The sequence below is a fragment of the Lycium barbarum genome, chromosome 1 (genome assembly GCF_019175385.1).
Source record: "Lycium barbarum isolate Lr01 chromosome 1, ASM1917538v2, whole genome shotgun sequence".
Classification (NCBI taxonomy): domain Eukaryota; kingdom Viridiplantae; phylum Streptophyta; class Magnoliopsida; order Solanales; family Solanaceae; genus Lycium; species Lycium barbarum.
Window position 1 is genome coordinate 99,328,526 of NC_083337.1, and position 21,603 is coordinate 99,350,128.

Here is a 21,603-nt window from a genome sequence, read left to right on the forward strand (position 1 = left end):
TCCAAAGTGTTATAATTATATCTTATCCAAATAGGTTTTAAAAAAAATCCAAGTATACATCCTTTGTTTTGATGTGCCATGAGTTCAACCATTTGATATAAAAATTTGTATTTATTTTGCAAATGATATTTTTTAAATAAACTCGTGTGTTTTCTTGTTTTAGAATAGGTCAACCGCATTCCTTATTCAACCTTTGTCCGAAACTTTATTCTTTAAATGAAACTCCCTTTGTTTGTTTGGACTTTAAATGGGTTGAGGGCCGAAGCCATTTTTTATCCAACTTAAATCATTTTGTCTTGCCTTTCCAAATAAATATTTCTTGGAGTAAATTCCTTTCAACTCCCTTTTTATCAAAATACTCAAGCTGGAAAAAAGAAGTTAATTTTTCAAAGTATGCTACTGTTTTTTCCTTTTTTTTTTCTTGTAAAAGAGAAAATATTTCTTCTTTTATCATTTTGCGAGAAAGATATCCTTTATTTTTTCGTTGGCTCCAAATCAAATGTGACGGGGTTCCTATTCCTTCTAACTATATTCGCATCGTTTGCCTATTCCATCTAAGTTCTAATAATGGGTTTCAATATTATACAAGTATACAATGTACATACAAAATAAAAAGTAGGGAAATGGGCTGGTGGGTTTACTAAGCCCACCAGCTGAAATAATGGACCATTTCACCCATAGTTGGGCCTTCATGTTGTTGTTGGACTCGATAAAAGAAGTGTTGGGGGTTCGGCCCAATGGAAGCGGCTTCAATGCAGGGTTTGGCCCAATAGGCCTACATGATAAGTGTTCATGCAAAGAAAATAGGGAAAAGGAGAAATACGGTTTGAAGATATCTATACCTAACAAACAATTTACCAAGGAAATTAAATACAAATGCATAACTTAAACATGATTACGCACTTAGTACACATGCTGAAATACTTGAATGATATTTAAAATAGTCATGGGCCATGACGGACCCAACAATGAAGCATAAGTAACAATTAGGCCCAAACAGATTCTCAGTGCACAACTATATCACCCAAACAACCCAAGATATCTAGATTATCAACGGGCAATTGGCAGAAATGCCCTTATTTCAGGGTGGACTTTAATTTTTGCCCTTAAAATTGTTGGTTTTTAATTTTTGGCCTTTACCTAAAACTCCTAGGTTCTGGGTCAAACCCCCGCTCAATCAAAAATTAAAAAAAAAAAAATCATAAGGTGGAACTTGGATTCACAATGCAAAGTTTTGCCTGCGAAGAGGAGTTTTGAAGGCATAAGACAAACTCTAGCTTTAACTTACTAGCTACTTCCTTCTTTCATTTGGTTTCTCCTGAAGGTCTTACTCCTCCATGGTCTTGAGCTTTTATTGGTAAGCTCCATGCAATGTTGTCTTTAATTTCTGTCATATCGTTCTACTTCTTTACATTTTTGTTTCTTGTCCTTATGTTGTAATTAGTTTTGTAGCTTGCTTTAGTACTCATCTTTCATTGTAAAATTTTGTAGCAGCGTATGGTTTACTTTCATGGATGTTGCAGCATGGAAATATGTATGTGTATTTGTAACAGTTAGGATGAATCGTATGGTTATTAGTGCCTTCTTTGCCTCTGAATAATGCTGCCTTGCGAATTCAAGTTCTACCTTGCCAATTATGTTTTTTTCCTTGACTGAGGGTTCGAACCCAAAACTTTGGTGTATTAGGCGAAGGGCAAAAATTGAAGACCATTGCCTTTGAAAGGCAATCCGCGCAAAAAAAAAAAGAGATTATAAACGAGGCAATATTTGTGGGCTTCATGCCCAATGTACTAACACACGAGGAGTTTCAACAAAAGAAGTAAAGAACTAAACAGTCTTGGCCCAATCAACAATATCAAACAGTTGATATGTCGTGATATACTTCGAATATACATGATCTACATCCTTTGTATACCAAAGGCATACATGAAGTTATATTTCTGTATATTACTGGGTATACCATGGCATACCAGTTTTTTTGATAAAGAAGAGGAAGAAGAGTTTAAACGAAAGTCGTATATCAACACAAACCAGCCTAATATACACCAAGTATATTATATCAAGACATATAAAAGACACACTTACCGTGTATACTAAAAGCAGACAAAGCATACATGCACTTATACGCTTAATGTACTTAATGTATACACAACCTTCATTTAAAGCTATCAAAAGGGACACCCAAAGGGAATTTAAGCAAATATTACTTCATTCCTCACAAACAAAACTCTACTAGCCATACTCATATCAAGCTATTAAATTCAGTTATATTATCAGTGTACACAGTCCAAAAGGAGATTTAGTAAAATGAGTCATTCTCAACCACATACAAATGACATACATGAAGGATAGCTGGTTTGTCCAGATAGGAGCTTCGTATCAAAGGGCAGAACTAAGAAGAGCACGCACACATTCACCACCAAAGAGAGCATGCACACAGAATTAAGCCAGGTAAAACCATACATTTCCCTCTCAACTCCAGAGTCTTGTGTATGACACCAAAAACATACAATTATTGCATAAACTCATGCACAACAAGCAAGTAGCAGGACAGTCATTTTCAATCTTAGTTGAATACAAGCAGTCTAAAGGGGGAAAAAAAGGGAAAATCATGTTCACTAGTAGATGTAAGCCCAAACAGTATACATGTTTCCTAGAGATTTTGGGGTTGGCAAAGCCAACACCCCATATACTTAAATCAACCCTACAAGCTCAAACATCTATACCTCCTAAACCGAACACAGACCTTTCAAAGAAAGCAATTTCAACTTATCCATTTACTTAGCTACTTATGAATTCAAGATAAAGTATGCCAATAATACTAGTCTTATGCCATTGCAACATCCAAACCTAAGTTAAAACATCCTAAACATCAAGCTTACTGAACAGTTTCTATGTCATTATGGACTTAAAGCTCCACAGATTCTCCATTTAACATGTAATATGATTAAGGAAGTTCCAATAGCCTCATGAACCAACAAGAGGAACCCCAGCAACTAGGGACACCTTAATAAGGTTGAGTATGGTGTACTAAAGCCTCTTCTTGGGCTCATGTCCCTAGGACATCACTCAGTGTCTTCTCACAAAGTAAGTGATACAACCCTTTCACATAAACAAAAAGTAGACCAAGCATACTCCTCTTATTTCTTAACTTCATTATTTCATATGTTCAAGTCACTGTTTCAACTTAAAGACCAGAATAGAAGTGAAACTGACTCTAATTTTCACTAAGGACTCATCACTTAGTACCTACAAACTCAAACAACATATCTCTATGTCATAAGTGCTAATATGTTGTAGGAAATGGGAATAGGATTATGCTTCACGGATATCCAAATCAACAGTAATAGTTAATTCCAATACTCATGAGTAATCAAAAATCATTTGAGGGTTCAACAGAGTTGCAAACAATTCTAGGAGACATAGACAGCTTATATGAATACCACATGAAACATGGTGGAATCTAAGCATCCACATAGCTTCTTTACATTTCTAAATACATATGACTAACATGCCAGTAAATCGAAAAGAAAAAAAAAACAGACAAAAAGCTCATAATTTCATACAAATGGTCACACAGACATTCACATTTTAAAAAACATATTGATTGAAACCCAAAGATAACATGTTTATTGTCTCAAACTGTTCCTATCATTTGCACAGAAACATTTCCCCATTTATGACCACATAAGACTCTCATATAAGTGATAAACCCCATACATATTCTATTTTGTTCTATATAAAGAAATTGAAACCTTCATTTCTTCTAAGTGAACTAGGAACTTATGCTAACCAGCTTTAGACTCAAGACAGTATCCTCAATTTACAAAATTCCTCTAAAAGGTACTTCAGAAACTCATACAGGGTCCTTTATATCAAATTAGATCTTTCCCACCCTACAATAGATGTTAGCATGCTAAGACATCTTATTCTATACTTTAGGTCATTCTAGTGTTTTAGTTATTATCTATATGGCAAGCTTTACCTAAAATCATGCTGATCCGTCAAGGAATTTCTAAAAAACACGAGGTGTGCTAATTCTTTATAATCAAACCATGGCAAACCAATAACTAAATCATGCTTTCTAAATTATTGAGTAAACAACAAAGAACCTTAATTATATTGAAGGGCAAGCATCTAATTCCATTATTGCTACACATTATTAGTTACACTTTATACCAAACTGGAAATAAATAAATAAAAACATTCTACTCTAATCCCACATGCTCACTACAATTAAACTAATCTAGCTAGAACTAAAATAATTACACACAGGCACATAACATATAAAAAAAATACAAAAAATAATAATAAAAAATTACTAAAAATAATAAGAAGGAAATGGAATTACCTTTCTCTTGTGCAAACTTTGATCGAGAATGGATTTGGAGACCTTGATCTTCCTCCACACTCGTACTCAGCCACAAAAACAAAAGAAAACTTTAAATCTAAATCCCAAAATTAGAGAAATAGAAAAAGTATCCAATTCTAGTCAGTCATTTTGTCACAAACTCAAAACTCTTAAATTTTTTGCTTGTGAAAGCTTGTGTGTGTCTGTAAAACAGTGTAGAACCCCAAAACCCAAATTTCTTTGTTGCAATTCAGTGTGGGACAACGGATTTTTTGAGGGATTCCTCTTGAATCCCCTCCAAACTCAAAGAACCAATGAGAATCGCGGATTCAAAATAGCATAAAGACAAATTTCATTAAGGGATTTCGTCCTTCTTTAGTGTAAATCGCAGAAAAGTGTAAGAGAAAAGAGGGGTTTTACCTTGTTTTGTTGAGTTGTGGTGGAGAGAGGGCAAAACATTAATTTCTTTGCCCGAATCGGTTGAACAAAGACTGGATTAAAGCAAACGTACACTGTCACTTTGCCATATTTGGCCGATGACGCATCTCGAGAGGGAAAGAGAGGTGAGGAGGCTAGGGTTTGGGAACCCTTTCAATCGTGAAACTCAACCAAATGAACCTAAGGGTTTGTTTGGTGTTGATTAAAGGCTGACTGGACCAGGTCTGGTTCATTTTTGGACCGGCGTGGTCTAATCACAATTGAAATTTAAATATTGACGAACATATTTCAATTGTGGCCATAATTAATGTATAAATCAATTGTCATTTCAATTAGAACCAATTTCGAAATCTTTTGCAATGAAGGCTTTAATTTTAAAAATTGAATTGTAATGGACAACTCATTCAATTAATAAAATTTCTCGATTTAATGGAGTAAAATACTTATGATAATTGATCATTATTAGTTTAAACGATTCATAGAACAAAATTGAGCAATTTCAGCTAGTATAAGGACAAATTTCTGTAGGTCAATATGATAATTCCCTTCTTGAAAGATTTGTTTTCTCTGATCTTCTTTCACAAAGCTTAAGATCTGAAACTAGTAATTTCCAATTTATATAAACTTTCATTTAGAACCACAATTGAATGGAGGTGGCTCAACATAGGTAGAGGTTAAGGTGGTCGTTCAAGAATTATACCATTGTTGTCACATTGTTCAATATGATTGCTGCCCTTTTTCTACTTCACAGCTTCTTCTCTTCTTTATCTTCCTCTACACCCTCTTCAAGATTGCTTTTTCCTTTAAATTTGCTTCATTTGAAAATTGAAAATGTATTTAATCAAGAAATGTAAAAATGGTTACTTTGATTCGGAGTTGTTGCATCTGGTGATCTAACTTTTCACTTTGGAACCATTTTTTTTGTATCAAATTGAGCTTAGAAACTGAAAGTTTAGAAAGTTACTGTCTTTCTTTTGGATTCCCTCTATTTAGTGACATTTCTTGTTTAAATAGAACAAAATAAGCTTTTTTGCAAGTTTCCATATGATCCTTTTTGAGTTTCTTCAATTCCCTTTGAAAGTAACCATGGAAATGATTCTAATTTTATCTGTCTGTTTGGAGGTAAAATTGGGTGAATAATTGGTTAGCCCAGTCAAAATTTGCATTAGCTTTGTGCTTGCAGAGTCTTGCGATTCAAAGATATCCACTTTTTCCATAATCTGTTAAGGTAGTAGTAATTGTTGCCTGCAACATGATGCCTTATGAATGAACATGATGAATAGTAGATCTAAGCGATGGGGTAAGACATTCAGTTGCTCCCAAGTTTGGTGGCTTGATGGCAAAAGCCATCAAAAAGTGGAGGACATTCTCGTTTCCATCGCGTGTACCACATTAAAAAGTTGGAGGTATGGATAGCCAGTTTTTCTCTTAAATAGTTGTTCTAGGATATTAGATTTTCTAGTCAAATAACTATGACTAGATCACCTAATCTAATTCTGGTAATAGAATGGCTAATATGGGATCGTGATGTTTGAACTGCAGTTGAAAGTTATATGAAGGAAGCCGAAGAGATTCGCCGTGCTATGTTGCTTGTGGAGCTAATTAAAAGAGTGCGTACCACCGCATTTCTCTTTCTCCTTGTTCTGCTTCAATTGTATTAGTAATGTTTTGTTTTCTATTTTGTGTGAATTTTGGAGAATATAAAATCTTCTGTCGTGGTATAGGTGAAGGAAATCCAGAAAGAAGCATATTTTGAAACAACTCCCGCCCAACAGAAGGATACAAAGCAGACAGCTGCAGTAGACCTCATATCTAGACTGAACAATTATCGGTCCTATTCTGATTCAGGCAGTGTGAAAGGTAAATTTTCAAACTTTTGTGCAGCTATTGGAATCAGTAACAGAAATTTTTGTGCTGAATTAAACGACATACCAAGCTTCAGTCGATTGTATCTGTTCTAAGAATCACACTTATCGTTATATCAGCTCTGACATCTTTGAATTGCCCAAGTGATTGCTTCCTTCTGAATTCAGTTAATGAACTGTAGCAATATGAAGCACAACTTAATTGTTAGTTGTAACACATCAACTTTATCTGTTTTAATTTAATGCATGTTAGCTCTTGCCTCTTGGAGAAGTAGTTTTAATCAGATGACGTTACATATTGTAGGACTAGGACCATAGCTCAATATTCTACTTCTACACTAGATTTAATACAGTGTCCAGAAGTAGATCATACACAGGGAATATCCAACAATTTGTGAGTGATCTTGGTCTTCATACAGTAATTCTTATCCTGGAGCTCTTCCGATATATCTGAGAATGTGGATTACTGCATCTCAGTAACCACTATATGGAGTTTGAAGAAACTGACTGACTGCAAATGAGTTGTCTGGTCATGTAATTGTGAAATAATTCCGTTCAGCAACCAGTTTTGAAATCAGGATTCAGGGTTTTCCTGTAGGTTCCCCTGGATTTGTTTCCTCTAATATGTCCAATGCGTACTTTCATTGTAGGATGACATTGTTTATCTTGGACTATGCTACCTCGAGGTGGTTAAACAAATACTGCTTGAGTTGAGTTTAATACATTTATTGTCACGACCCAACCCCATGGACCGTGACGAGTGCCTGACCACTATTGACCAAGCACCCCTAACCCTGTACTTGCCATAAACTGAATAATCTGGTGTCTCATTTCTAACTTATATATGAATGATAGCATCTGCTGTAAAATTTATGCAACAAACTCTACCTCAACAACTCATAAACAGTCCACATGGATATATATATATATATATATATATATAGGCATGCGTGAAAAGGATGACACCACAGTCCGACATGACCACTACATGTACTGTACATAAAATAAGAGACCACCAGCTACATGACAGTCCCACCATATACAACGGTCTACAGACCTCTATGGAATATAAACTGTAGAAAAGACAAAACAAGGCCCTGTCATACCCACATATCTACATAACAAAATAGCATACCAAAAAGGGCTGCAGCTCCGGACCAATGGAGCGCACTGACTGCGGCTGAGGGGAGATCCTACTTGTCTGGATCGTCTGGCTGACTACCTGATCCTGCGGGCATGAACGCAGCGTCCACAAGAAAGGATGTCAGTACGAAGAGTGTACTGAGTATGTAAGGCATGAATAATATCATAATAACAAACGTGAAACATAACATGAAATAAAGATAACTTGTACATCTGATTGCCTCATAAGGCGGATATCATGCATGCTAACTTTAACTTTTCTTTTAAAACAACATTATAAATATATACAAGTAAACTGCCCGACCATATAGGTACGGTGTTATGCTGCCCGGCCATTTAGGCACGGTGTTATCATCATTAGCCCGCGTCCGGGGTGTAAGCTGCCTACTGCAGTGGTGTGTCTGCCCGACCGCCTATTGAGCGGCGCGGTGTTATACTGCCCGTCCATGTAGGCACGGTGTGAAAGAAAATACTTACATATATATAAAGCATGCATGAGAGCCCAATTAAAAGCCGCAACTCTATCAGAGTGTCGTAAGGTCGGTAACCTCCGATTTGTATTATGGAATGATCATCATCGCTATATCTCACCTCGAAGGAATAATTCATAAGGTGAGATTAAGAACAATGTGCAATTCAAGAAAATCATGAAATAAACTCGATAATCTCATAATAGCATTAAAATCATAGGTTTAGAACTTCTAGAAATGGAATCATCATCATCATCATCATCATTATCTTCATAGAAACCTTCTCATCTTTAGCTTCATAAGAAACTCTTGGAATCATGGGTCTCTAACTTTTGAGGATAAGGACATTATGGAAAACATCTCATCTTTAGTATCATAGGAAGCTTTTAAGAATCATGAACTTCTAACTTTTGGAAGTAAGCAGGTTATGGAAAATATGTATGAAATCATAACATAGGAATCATGCCTTTTGAAAGGAAGGGACTAGCCTTAACATACCTTTTGGTCTCCTTGGCGGTTCAACTTCTATCCTTCCACGCTCGTAAATCTACATATAAATCATCCGTACTATTGTTAGGCTTACCATCATACGCCCATCTTAAATCCTTAATTTAATTCCATTTAGAATCTGTCGAAATTCGGGCAGCATCTCTCCTGTTTATATGCCTAGCCCGAAACCACAATTCAACAACCAACAACAACAACAAAAATACCAACATCAACAACATCATTACCAACACTATTATGATCCATATAACACCCCACACGATGTTTTCCAACTTTCTCACCTAACCAACTAATTATAAGATTGTTTAATAGTTTTACCTCTGTAAATAAATCGAAACTAATATTAATAGGGAGAGATTCATACCTTACTCCCTTTAGTATTGCAATATCTTCACTTTCCACCTTGAACTTGAGCCAGAACTCGTTGCTATACGATTTTATAATCGCAACTGTATGCTGTCTGGACCAGAATTCGGGGATTATACTCAATTTGCATTAAAATTTGGTGAGTGGAAGTTGGTGGAAGTTTCCAGAGGTTTGGGATGGCTTAGAGGATGTTTTGGATGAGAAAATAAGGGGGTAACCCCTTTTTATAACGTCTGAGGCTTGGGTTGCACCAACCTAAAAATTACTCAACGCATTCGCGTCCCCTAGTGGCGCGTTTGCGCTAAGTTGGCCCTTGGTCCTCTGCACATTCGCGCCACTCCCTGGAGCGTTCGCGCAGACCATTTTCCTGGCCTGCCAGCCCGACTTGTAAAGCCCATATCTCCTTACTCTGATGCCGTATCGATGAGGGGTTTATTGCGTTGGAAACTAGACTTCGTGAAATTTACTTTAGGCTTTTGCTTTGCCTCAAAACTCCTCGTATACAAAAAGATATTCTTCCTCCAAGTTGGGCCAAAATTGCCTTTCACATTTTCTGCAAAGTTCCAACAAACTTATTTTCCTTGGTTCACTTGCCCTTAAATCCTCCCATAGCTTATTATATGAACTTAAACCCTCATAATCATAAGGTAAACACGTATAATCTCATATGCCTCCTAAAGGGTGGCTCGAATATCAACATGTAAAACTACGGGGTGTAACATTTATCATGAAAACCATGATGAAAGAAACTGAATGATCAGCTTCTGTTCAAGTCATCCCAAACTGTTGGACTGGATCACACAAGTGAACCTTTGAAACTATGCCAATGAGGATTATTTACCATATAATAAACATTTTAGATGGATTCCAAGCCTGGCCCTAAGAAGCAAACTCTAATTGTTGCTCCATATATACCTCCTCAGCTAGTTCACCATACACAAAAACTTTGTTAATATCGAGCTGACCAAGCGGTCAATGATGCATGTTGTTAATTGTTAGCAACCAAAGAGAATGTTTCACTCTAATCAAGGTCATAAATTTAAGTGTAACCTTTGGCAATAGGTGAGCTATCAACCAATCAATTTTTCCATCTGGATCCACTTTCACAGAATATAACAAGTGGCACCTACCAACAGATTTTTCCTTCGGCGATGAAATCTATATCTTAGTGATATTGGTATGGGGACCAGTCATTTTCTCTATGGTGACATCTCGTTATCTTAGATGTTCCAATGTTTTCAATAGTCCTTTTTACAGTAACATTAGACGAAGACACAAAGTTGATATGAATCATAATCGAGACATACAATGATAGTTTAGAAATTTACAAATATGGCGCAATGGTGCAAAAATACAAATATATATGTTTAGTCCAAGACTAATAATAATAAGCATGAATAACAAATATATGGACAAAAGAAATTGTAAAAACATTACGATAAAGTGAAATATCAATTATCTAGTGTCACCTCTTCAAGAGAGGCTCATTGGCAAGGAAAAGTGTGTCTTAGAGCCTTGATGATGACATTGAAGTGCACATAAAGCAAGGCGAAGCGCTCAACATGTGTTGACCCTCGCTTCAGGGCTTAAGCGCACCTTTGACAACACTGATGACAATAAATGTAATGGTCATATCTGCTAATGTTGAGCAAGTAGGGGTTAAAAGATGAGTAATTAAAGAAAATGACATATTTTAAGTGGTTACTTATCTACGTAATGAGAACTTGAGAACACGCATAAAAAAATTCCAAAATTTGAGCCGAAAGTGACTCATAAGAATATTTTATCATGCGTTCATGTGCTCAATCGGAATAATGCATAGTTCGGGTGTTTAAATAAAATTTGCGCAAACTTAAGGGGTTGTAGATATATTACGCCGGGAAAAAGGAGTTGAGGACATTTTTGTCCACAAATAGAAATTTATTTATCCATTTATAACACAAATAAATTTTCTCCTTAATAAATTTCATCCCAAGATTTTTTTGCATAATCAGATTGTGATAATCTACTATGAATCCTTCTTCTTCAACTTTTATTCTTCATACTCTCAGTCCCTTTTTGAATTTCCATGAACAGAACCTCTCTCAACATCTCTACAAATCCCTACGCTTTCTCTCAACAACTAAAAACCTATATTTATTTACAAAATTCATAATGGAGTTGGTAAGAGTGACAGATCTTAAGGCTGAAGATCAACGTTATCACCGAGACGCTGTTCGGAAAACCCAAATGCTGTGTGATTCTCTGCGTATTCTCGCGAACAGCCAGCATTTGGGTCCTCATGGAAGGAGAAGAGGTGATCTGAAGGCTTGTAAAATATTGAGAGAACACGGGTTGTGGATGCATCGTGATAAGGGCATTGTGGGGGCGATCCCCGGAGTGCTTATTGGTGATGTGTTCTTCTTTAGGATGGAGCTTTGTGTTGTTGGATTACATGGGCAGGCTCAAGCTGATATTGATTATGTATCTGTGAGTCAGAGTCCGAACCGGGAGCCAATTGCTACGAGTGTAATTGTTTCAAGTGGATACGAGAATGATCGAGATGGAGGAGATGTGATTATATATGCAGGACATGGTGGACAGGATAAGAATTCAAGAAAATGTGTGCATTAGAAACTGGAATGCGGGAATTTAGCGTTGGAGAGTGTTTACCCCGGGTTGTGAGTAATAATTAAATTTGTAAATGGTGACTAGGATATGTGGATAAACTTAATCTTTTATGATATGAGATCCTATAGAATACATATATATATTTATAATGTGAACTAGTAAGTGATAGAAAATATTATTGAATAGTAATGAGAAAAACTGGAAAGGAAGAGCCAGCCAATGTAGCGGATTAGTTCGGCTTGGAGATATTTCTTATATCCGGACTTAAATGCTTAAGGAAATCTTTATAACACTGTAACGACCTATTTGGTCATTATAGTTTTTTGACCCATTTAACCTTGTTGACCCTTTCCCCAAGTCTCGTTAGTATGATCTATGACTTAATGAAGTCATTGGGTTAGTTTCCGCAAGGTTCGAGTGTAATTGAGTCATTTATGGAGAAACTAGTTAAGTTAACGAGTTAGAGTTGACCACAGTCAACGTCGGGTTAGGATGATCCCATGTCAATGATTTGGAAGTTCCAACATGTTATTATGACGATTTTGAACTTGTCCACAAGTTTTTGTGAGGTTCCAAAGAGTTTCAGATGCGTTTGGGTTTTGTCGCGCTCGTATTCGGTGTTTTCGCCGGAGGTCTGTGGATATAAACGGCTCTAGACTGAGAATCCGACCTTTGTTTTGAGTTAGTATGAGCCATTAGATCCGTATCAAAATTACGAATCTATAGGAAAAAAGAATCGACGCGTTTGGCCTCCGGATGAGGGAGTTATGACCATTTTAGTGTGGACCTGTCCCACAGAACCGCTATAGCTACCAAGAGGCCGCTATAGCGGTACTGCTACAGCGGTCTGGAGACTACCGCAGCAGCCAGCGTGGCCAAAAACCTCTATTTTTATATCCCAACTTCGAACCATTCACCCCAAGACCCCAAAGTCAGTTTTCAAGAGAGAAAGAGGCAAAATTCATCCCATTCTTTGGTGGAAGGATCTTGGAGGGTAAGTCCCCATCTTTAGTTATTCCTTTTCCCTTCTTCTTCAAGCTCCATGATTATTCTAAGAGGTCCATCAATGGTGGGTGAAAATCCTAGAACCCTAGAATTAGTAAACCTTTAAATAATTGGTGGGTTGTTGATTTTATTGTGGATAAATCACCTAGGAGTATAGATTCTCACTTTCTAGGAAGAGAATTTGATTTCTTATGGTTGGAATTGCATGTTGAGACTTAGGATTCTAATAAAAATTGAAGCTTTGTACTAAAATCTGTTTTAAGGGTAAAATTGATTAGAAACCCACGAATTGAAGGTTAATGATTTGTAGAGATATAGGTTATGCTTAATTCACCATTGAAGGATGGTTTCATCCAATTGAAAAGGGTAGAAGTAAGTGGGTCTTCTTCCCAAATTGTTTTTCTTGTTTAAATACATGGTTTATTGCTTACTTAGCATCATATTGTTAGACTTTGACCATTATGAGGCGCTTCAAAAATAGAAGGCTCGTATGGAGTAGTTCGTGGCTCCTGTTCTGCATTCGAGGTAGGTTATGGCATACTTTAGTTAGACTTTGATTAGCGAAACGTATATATTGTGTAGAATTAATAGGAGAAAGCATGACTAGGTCTTCGGACATGGTGTTTGGTTGGATATTAGCTAGGTTGGTATGACTTCTGATCTTGTGGGCTCGTCGCCATTACTTTATGTACTAAAATATGAGGTGTAGTTATATTCATACTGTGGTGTTTTGGGATGGATTTCTATTGGGTTGATTGTTGTTGATGGTGGCTCATTGCCTTGTTATTGTGATTAGACTTATTACCTAAATTATCGTGTTATACTCAGTTCTCTCTTATTGTGACATATATTATCGGAGAAAGGAAGGATAATGAGTTTAGGCTTGAATTGTGATATAAACTTATAACAGCACATAGATGAAAACTTGATGTATGATTGTTGTTGATGATAATATATAGAAAAGTGGAGCTTCTTGGTAATACAAGACTTAGTTGTGAGGCGTACTTGCTACATGTGGAAGTAAAGAGGGACATAGACTATTATGTTGGTTGAGATGATTGTATGATTCATTTCATGGCTGAGTTGATCCAAGTCTTGATATGACTTGTGGCTTTGTGACTTGTACCTTCACTGTTGCTTTATTAGCTTGTATTGATTTACCACGTTTACACTCATTTATGCATTCATACACTCATGCATGATGGAAATGGTTTGGAAGACTTGTGGCATGATGCCTTGTGTTTGACATTGATATTGCTGATTGTTCATAGTCCATACATACTAATGAACTGAAATACATTGAGACATACATTGTGATGTGAAATTGTGCAAAAGTTAATATAATCTTCTTGATGAACTTGTGATGCAAATTGATGACAATTGTGGTGAGAAGCTATATGATCTTCTCGTTGAAAATAATATACTACTTGATAATTGCTCATTAAGAGGGATGTAACAGTGTTTCTTGTATAATCGAGTGGCTCCGGGTCCGAGGCTCTTTCTGGAACGAAGGGTGTTTAAGCTCGAGTCCGAGGTAAATTTCGGGCGGAGGGCAATAAGTGACTCGAGTCCGAGGAGTGTTCCGGAATGAGTGATACACGATGTGGATCCGTGACCGAGGTTCTTTCCTGGGCAGAGGATTTATGGCTCGGGTTCGAGGAGTGTTCCAGAACGAGTGGTACATGGACACCATGGGTCCCCTGCAGGTCATGACTACTGAGCTATGACATCAGTAGTATGTGTGTACAGTGTGTATTTGGCCAGTGCATTGCATAGCACATCATAATATTTTGTATTGCACATTATTACATTTTATTCTGCATTATTATATGGCTTATTTAGTTTTGATTTTTGTGTGTTTGCTGAAACGGCTATTGTGGTATTGATATGATCATTGACTGAGTTAAATTGTGGATTAGTGACGCTACATAGGGAAGGAACTTGGACCTGTGATTATCAGTTGAGGTTATTGAAACTTGATAGACTTGTGGTTTAGAAGCTTCATCTTAAGCTGTGACCTCGTATGGGATATTCTGTGACTTGGATTTGAGTGTTAAGTGCCTATCTGTTTATCTTGTTGATTTTATACTTATACGCGTGAACTAATCTTAGTCGGCCTATGATGCTTACCGGTACATAGTGTTTGTACTATAATACCTTGCTGCACCCTTTTTGAGTGTAGATTATGTTCCAGAGATTTCATCCAGATTACATCTCTAGCTTGAAGCTAGTTTGCTCGATCAGATCCGAGGGTGAGCTTCTATCCATCCATGCCACTTGAAGATCTCTCTTTCGCGATGTATACTTTCATCCAAGCATTATTTGTTATATTTGAGATATACTTCATTCTTTAGATGTTGTTGGTTAGAGTCATTGTACGATGACTTTCAGATTTTGGGGGTGTAATAGTTAGACTTCCGCACTTATATTATCTATTAATTATGACTTGTTTTATTTATTGATTCATTCACTTGTCTATTGACTGTTAATAAATGATTAAAGAAGTTAAAGTTGTCTAATGATTAATGGGTTAATGGGTAAGGGTTCGCCTACCAGTGATAATAAGGTAGGTGCCCGCACGATCGGTAATTAGGGTCGTGACAAACACTTTTCTGATTACAATGTTGTTGAATGATGAATAGCCAAACTATAAAAGGAAGGGGTAGCCCTCTATTTATACGTAATCATAAATGGGCCTTAATACAATGCCAAAAAAGCCTTTCTAGAAAAAACCCTTAAAATAGATAAGGCTGTCCGTATGGTCTGACACCTGTACCGTTGTCAGTGCAGATGGCGGAATAGTTTGGTGATGCGTGGCCGCTCCATAACTGATTATCCGAACCTACATCGTATATGCTGATTTAGGTTCGGGTCTACCGTGTCCGGTAAAATACCTTCGATGTTGAAGCAGAGTTGAACACGTTCGCGCCAATTCGGACCTGTTTTTTACCCCGATTTTTACCATATACAGAGTGAAGTAAGTATTACGGAGTTGAGGTAAGGGGAATTTGTGGCCTTAAATATGAAGGAAGTAGAAGTGCTAGTGGTAAAGTTTATATGTTTGATGGATTATATAGAATCGTCAAATGCTGGTTTGATGTTGGAAAGTCTAGATTTAGAGTGTTTAAATGCAAGCTTGTTAGGATAGGGAATCAGGAAGAAATGGGAAGTGCTATTTTTCATTTTAAACAGAATCTTAGGATTAGGCATTTAGTGGCGAGGCCTACTGGTTATGTTAGTCTCGATGTATCAAGGAGAAAAAAAACCTGGCAGTGTTTCTTTTCAATGATATTGATGATAATCACGATCCGATTTATTTTGATTATCTAGTGAGGACTGTTTATCCTCCATATGTCTATCAGAATGTGGGTAGTGTTAATGGCTATGAGTGTATTGATGGATGTGGGGATAATTGTTTTTGTACTATGAGAAATGGTGGCCAATTTGCCTTTGATTATAATGGGATATTGTTGAGAGGCAAACCGTTAGTGTTCGAATGTGGACCATATTGTCGATGTCCTCCAACTTGTCGAAATCGAGTGAGTCAGAAAGGTTTGAGGAACAGATTTGAGGTGTTTCGGTCTAGAGAGACTGGTTGGGGAGTTAGGTCATTGGACTTGATCCAAGCTAGGTCGTTTATCTACGAATTTACTGGGGTTGTACTCACACGAGTGCAAACCCAAATTTTTACAACGAATGGTGATAGTTTAGTCTATCCAAGTCACTTTCCTGAGAGATGGGAAGAATGGGGAGATTTATCGCAAATATATCCTAACTATGTGCGACCAGCATACCTCTCCATTCCTCCTCTAGATTTTGCAATGGATTTATTTATCTACTTCTTACCAACGTTTTCTGCTGTCATAATAGACTTTGCCTGTGAAGTACTGCTTCGTTAGTTGTATGCATTGAGCTATATGACGGAAAACATTGTTCCCCTTTTTAGGTCAAATGTAATGCATAGTTAAAAACATGATTCTGTACGATTGTATGTTAGACACGTTCCTTCAATAATGAATTTTTTCTTCATTTTATACTGCAACCTTACAGTTACGGAGTAATGGCGTAAGCGAAAGATAGAAAGAGCCAGGAAGCGTGAACTTGAAAAGAACGAAACCACCATCTGACAGTCCTAAATCTTTGAGGGGGTTAACAATAATTCAATAAGGGGTCTTTTGATCGATTTGGCTCGTAATATCAGGTCTATCATTTGTATATGCGTGCGTGTTATTATAACATATATGTATATTATCATGTATCCAGATTCTACATCACTCGATAATTTTTTGCCAGATAACATGTAAAGTTTCTATATGTATATGATGCTAGTGAAAGACTATAAAAATACAATGTCAATGCTAAACTTTGCCTGTCTGTACAATGTACTAGTTTTAAAGCACACTGCAATTGCTCTCAGTTGTCGGTATAGCTTTGGTTTGGGTCATTTCGCGCAAATGCCCCTATTTGGGGGGTGGTCTTTAATTTTTGCCCTTCAAATTTAAGGTATTTAATTTTCATTTTTTGCGCGGATTGTCCTTCAAAGGCACTGGTCTTTAATTTTTGTCCCTTAAATTGTTGGTCTTTAATTTTTTTTCCTTCGCTTAAAAACTCATGGGTTTCACGTTCGAACCCCCATTTAGTCAAAAATTCTCAAGGTAGAGTTTGCCTTATGTCATAAGGCAAATTTTGCCTTAAGGTAACAAACTCTACCTTACAAGGTAGAGTGCAAACTCTGCCTTAAGGTAGAGTTTGCTACCTTAGGCAATCTCTGTGTTATGAAGTAGCAAACTCTGCCTTAAGGAAGAGTTTTGCAGGTAAATTCTGCCTTGCGATTTTTTTTTTAAATTTTTCACTGAGCGGGGGTCCAAACCTGAAACCCATTGGTTTTTACGAGAAGGGCAAAAATTAAAGACCACCCCCGAATAAGGGCAATGGTGCAAATTGCCCTTCAGCATTTTTGGCATGGTATAACTTAGATTTCACTCGGCATAGTTTATGTTTAGCTTCGGCAATGTATCATAACATCCCACAAGTTATGCTAGACAAGGTAAAACTTTCAACACTCAACATAATTTGAAAAATGGCATAAGTTTAGATTTTGTTCGGTATAATTTGCATTTAGCTTCAACATATATATCCTAACATCCAAACAAGTTATGCCGAAAAAGGGTAAAACTTCAACTAAAGATAATCTAAAAAATCATTTGAATTTAACTAGCAAAAGGTTGAATTTAACTCTGGCTGGCTATCCCGTAGCACGATATAAGTACAATCTTCTGTACAGAATAAGCAGTTTGATTTTCATATATACAAACTATTACTAACACCTACAAAAGCTCTCACAATCAAGAACATCAGTAGCAGGTTAGCTCTAGCAAGGAGATGCATCAGTTAAAAAGTTACCTTCCAGAACGTGGATAGTGAAAATTGCAATATAGCTATATACGATGAAAATCGTGGTCTAAGGTCTCGACCCGACAGCCTAAGTTTCGAAATAATAATGAGGAGCAATAGGTCAGCGTGGGCTCGATTGGACGGACAGGAACGTTTCAGACTCAATCATTCAGACACAGCAGGATCCGAAGAGTTATGCTTCAAGTTGATAAGAGTTCAAGAGATCCGGCCAATTGCGAATTTCTCTCCGTACGTTACTCCACATAGCTGCTGAACCAGAGATTTAGGTAATCATTATCCCCATGATTGATTTAGTTACCATGTAGAACACAAACACCTACATTATAAATAGAGAGGTAAACCCTTATAAGGGACCATCTTATCTTTCTGCATACTTATACGATAAACCCTAATTCTTAAGCTCTGTAAACATCAAAGGCAATATAATTCTATACAATTTGGTTCGGGTTTGAAGTTCTCAAACCCCTGCCCGGACCAGTCACTGTGCTGTTCTTTAAGTCGACTAAGGCTATCTGTTTACTTTCTTAATCTTTGTTCATTGTTGTTATTCCTTTACGTAATTAACGAATTAAACCGCATATCCTTTAAACCACATACCAATTGAATTGTAACCTTTTTAAGGGGTAAACAGTTTGGCGCCCACCGTAGGGCTAAGGATAATAGCGGTGGTTTGTTTACAACTTAACCTTCACTTGCTCTTTTGTCTTTTGTGATTTTAGGGCTAACTTCGACATGTCGAATCTCAGCTACTCTGTTCACTTGAACAATGCTGAAAACAACAATCACAATGAAAACCTTAACAATGGGGTACCATTGAACATTATGCATACGGTTGATCCAGTCGACGATCCTCCTATTGATCCAAGTGATGTTAACTCTAATGTAGTTGTTAACGAAAGTGGAGATCCGCCCGCTGATAGGGCATCTGTGAGTAAGGCTCCCGAAAAGACGGGAGAGGAGATTAACTTACGTATGATTTATAAATTATTGCAGGAACATCAGGCAACCATGCTACAACACCAGGCGGCTATATCTCAACTCCAAAAGAACAACAACAGGGTCGGGGTAGCGGAACCAAAATGAGTACCAGTGCCAGTCCGTAGAGAAGTGGAGATAGGTAGTGATCGTGAGTGGTCGGCTCCCAACGAATCGTCCGAAGTGATAAAGATGCTTGAGGCGCTGTCTAAGCGGATCGACTCCAATGAAAAGAAGGTGGGGGATTATAATTCCCGAATGGACCAGATTCCGGGGGCGCCTCCAACTCTGACCGGGCCAGAAACCAAATATATTGTTCGGAGGCCTTTCCTACCCAGTGCAGCTCCGAAGTTGATCCCAGAGAGATTTAAGATGCCAGATATCCCGAAATATGATGGGACGATGGATCCACAAGAACATATAACTGCTTACACCTGCGCCATAACAGGCAATGATCTGGAGGATGATGAAATTGCATCGGTGATGTTGAAGAAGTTCGGTGAAATATTGACTAAGAGAGCCATGCAATGTTATTGTAAGCTTCCCCAGCACTGTATTCCTTCCTTCGAGTTGCTCGCAGATGCTCTCGTGAAGGCTCATGCCGGGCCCGGAAGGTGCAGGCAAGAAAGGCCGACATATTCAAGATCTTCCAAAAGGATGACGAACGGCTTAGAGAGTTCGTGACGAGGTTTCAGAAGGAAAGAATGTTGCTACCTCCGGTTCCTGATGAGTGGGCAGCCCAACCTTTCATGAAAGGACTTAATCCCCGAAGTTCTAATGCGTCCCTTAAGCTAAAAAAATATCTATTGGAGTTCGGGGAAATTACATGGGCAGATGTCCATAACTGGTACGAATCCAAAATACAAGAGGAGGACAATCAGCTTGGGCTCCCACCAGGTCTGGTGAGCCGAATAAAAAATTCTAACAGATCAAAAAGGGTAATGGAAATGAAGTTCCAATGGTCAAGAGATAGATATGAGCCATACCCTCAGCCCGAGAGGTCCAGCTTCAGGTCAGATAAGGGAAGAAGTAGTCCTAGCCCCAATACAATAAGAAGTGACAAATGAAGTGATCGTGGCTCGGGGAGCAGGGGTTTACAGTTCAGGAACAACACCGGTGGGATGTCTGACACCGGTGAAAGCCCGAGGTTATCTGAATACAACTTCAATGTTGACTCTGCAGCGGCTATCGGACACATCAAAGACGCAAGATGGCTAAGGCCACTTCGAACAGACCCTTCACAATGGGATCCAAATCTGATATACGACTATCATGGTACTCATGGACACCGGACCGACAACTGTAAAAGGGTTAAGGGAAGAAGTAGCATAGTTATTAAAGAACGGTCATCTCCGAGAGTTTCTAAGTGAACGAGCAAAGAATCATTTCAAGAACAGGGAAGCCAACAAGAAGACCGAACCAGAGGAACTCCAACATGTGATCAACATGATCATCAGTAGGGTAGAAATACCCCGAGGTCTGATGATGAAGAAGACAAAACTCACAATCACTCGAGAGAAGAGGACCAGAGACTATGTATCAGATGGATTTATCTCCTTCGGCGACGAAGACGTGGAGGGCATCATTTAACCACACAATGATGCTTTGGTAATTTGTGTCCTTATAAATAAAACTCATGTCAAACGCATTTTGGTTGATCCAGGTAGCTCGGCCAACATTATCCGATGGAAAGTAGTGGAGCAGCTAGGACTATTGGATCAGATTGTGCCAGCAGCCCGGGTCCTAAACGGGTTTAATATGGCTTGTGAAACTTCCAAAGGCGAGATCACTCTACCAATAAATGCGGTCGGCGTTGTGCAGCACACAAAGTTCTATGTCATTGATGGAGAGATAAGGTACAATGCCTTGCTCAGAATACTATGGTTACATATCATGAGGGAAGTACCCTCAACCTTACACCCGATGTTGAAATTCCCAACTTTGGAGGGAGAAAAAATCATTCATGGAGAACAATCAGCAGCAAAGGAAATGTTCGCGGTTGAATAAACAGTCTAAACACCGAAGACCACCGTACACAAGGATGCTGAGAATGTGAATGAAAATAAAGACACCAATTAGCAATCACAGGATGCAGATCTGGCCAGACTCGAGGAAGAAGAAAAGGTAGATTGGGAAGAAGATGATTTCGGCGTTCCTAGATGATTCTCTCTACCGGATGATTTGGACGCAACAAAATCAATGGTGGAAGAGCTTGAACAAGTTATTTTGTTCGTCCCTCTACCAGACAGGAACGTATACCTGGGCACAGGGTTAACCTCGGAGCTCAGGAATGAATTAATTAAATTTCTTTAAGATAATGCTGATTGTTTTGCATGGTCCCACCTAGATATGATAGGTATTGTTATATCCCGTATTTCGTACATTCGGATATTTCAAGGTGGACGTGGAAGGTTAAGGGCAAGACTATGTTCCAAAGTATTTCAATGTATAAGTTGTT

The 21,603-nt window shown here is 37.8% G+C and overlaps 1 long non-coding RNA gene and 1 pseudogene across 1 annotated transcript; one reads left to right on the top strand and one right to left on the bottom strand.

The window, feature by feature from the left end:
• Positions 1-559: 559 nt before the first annotated feature.
• On the bottom strand, positions 560-5,002 carry LOC132636366 (uncharacterized). The gene is made up of 2 exons (XR_009581215.1): positions 4,352-5,002; positions 560-2,485 (listed from the first exon to the last, which is right to left on the bottom strand). It is a non-coding gene; the product is annotated as an uncharacterized LOC132636366 (long non-coding RNA).
• Positions 5,003-11,294: 6,292 nt separating this feature from the next.
• Positions 11,295-16,654, top strand: LOC132612939 (histone-lysine N-methyltransferase family member SUVH9-like; annotated as a pseudogene).
• Positions 16,655-21,603: the final 4,949 nt, after the last annotated feature.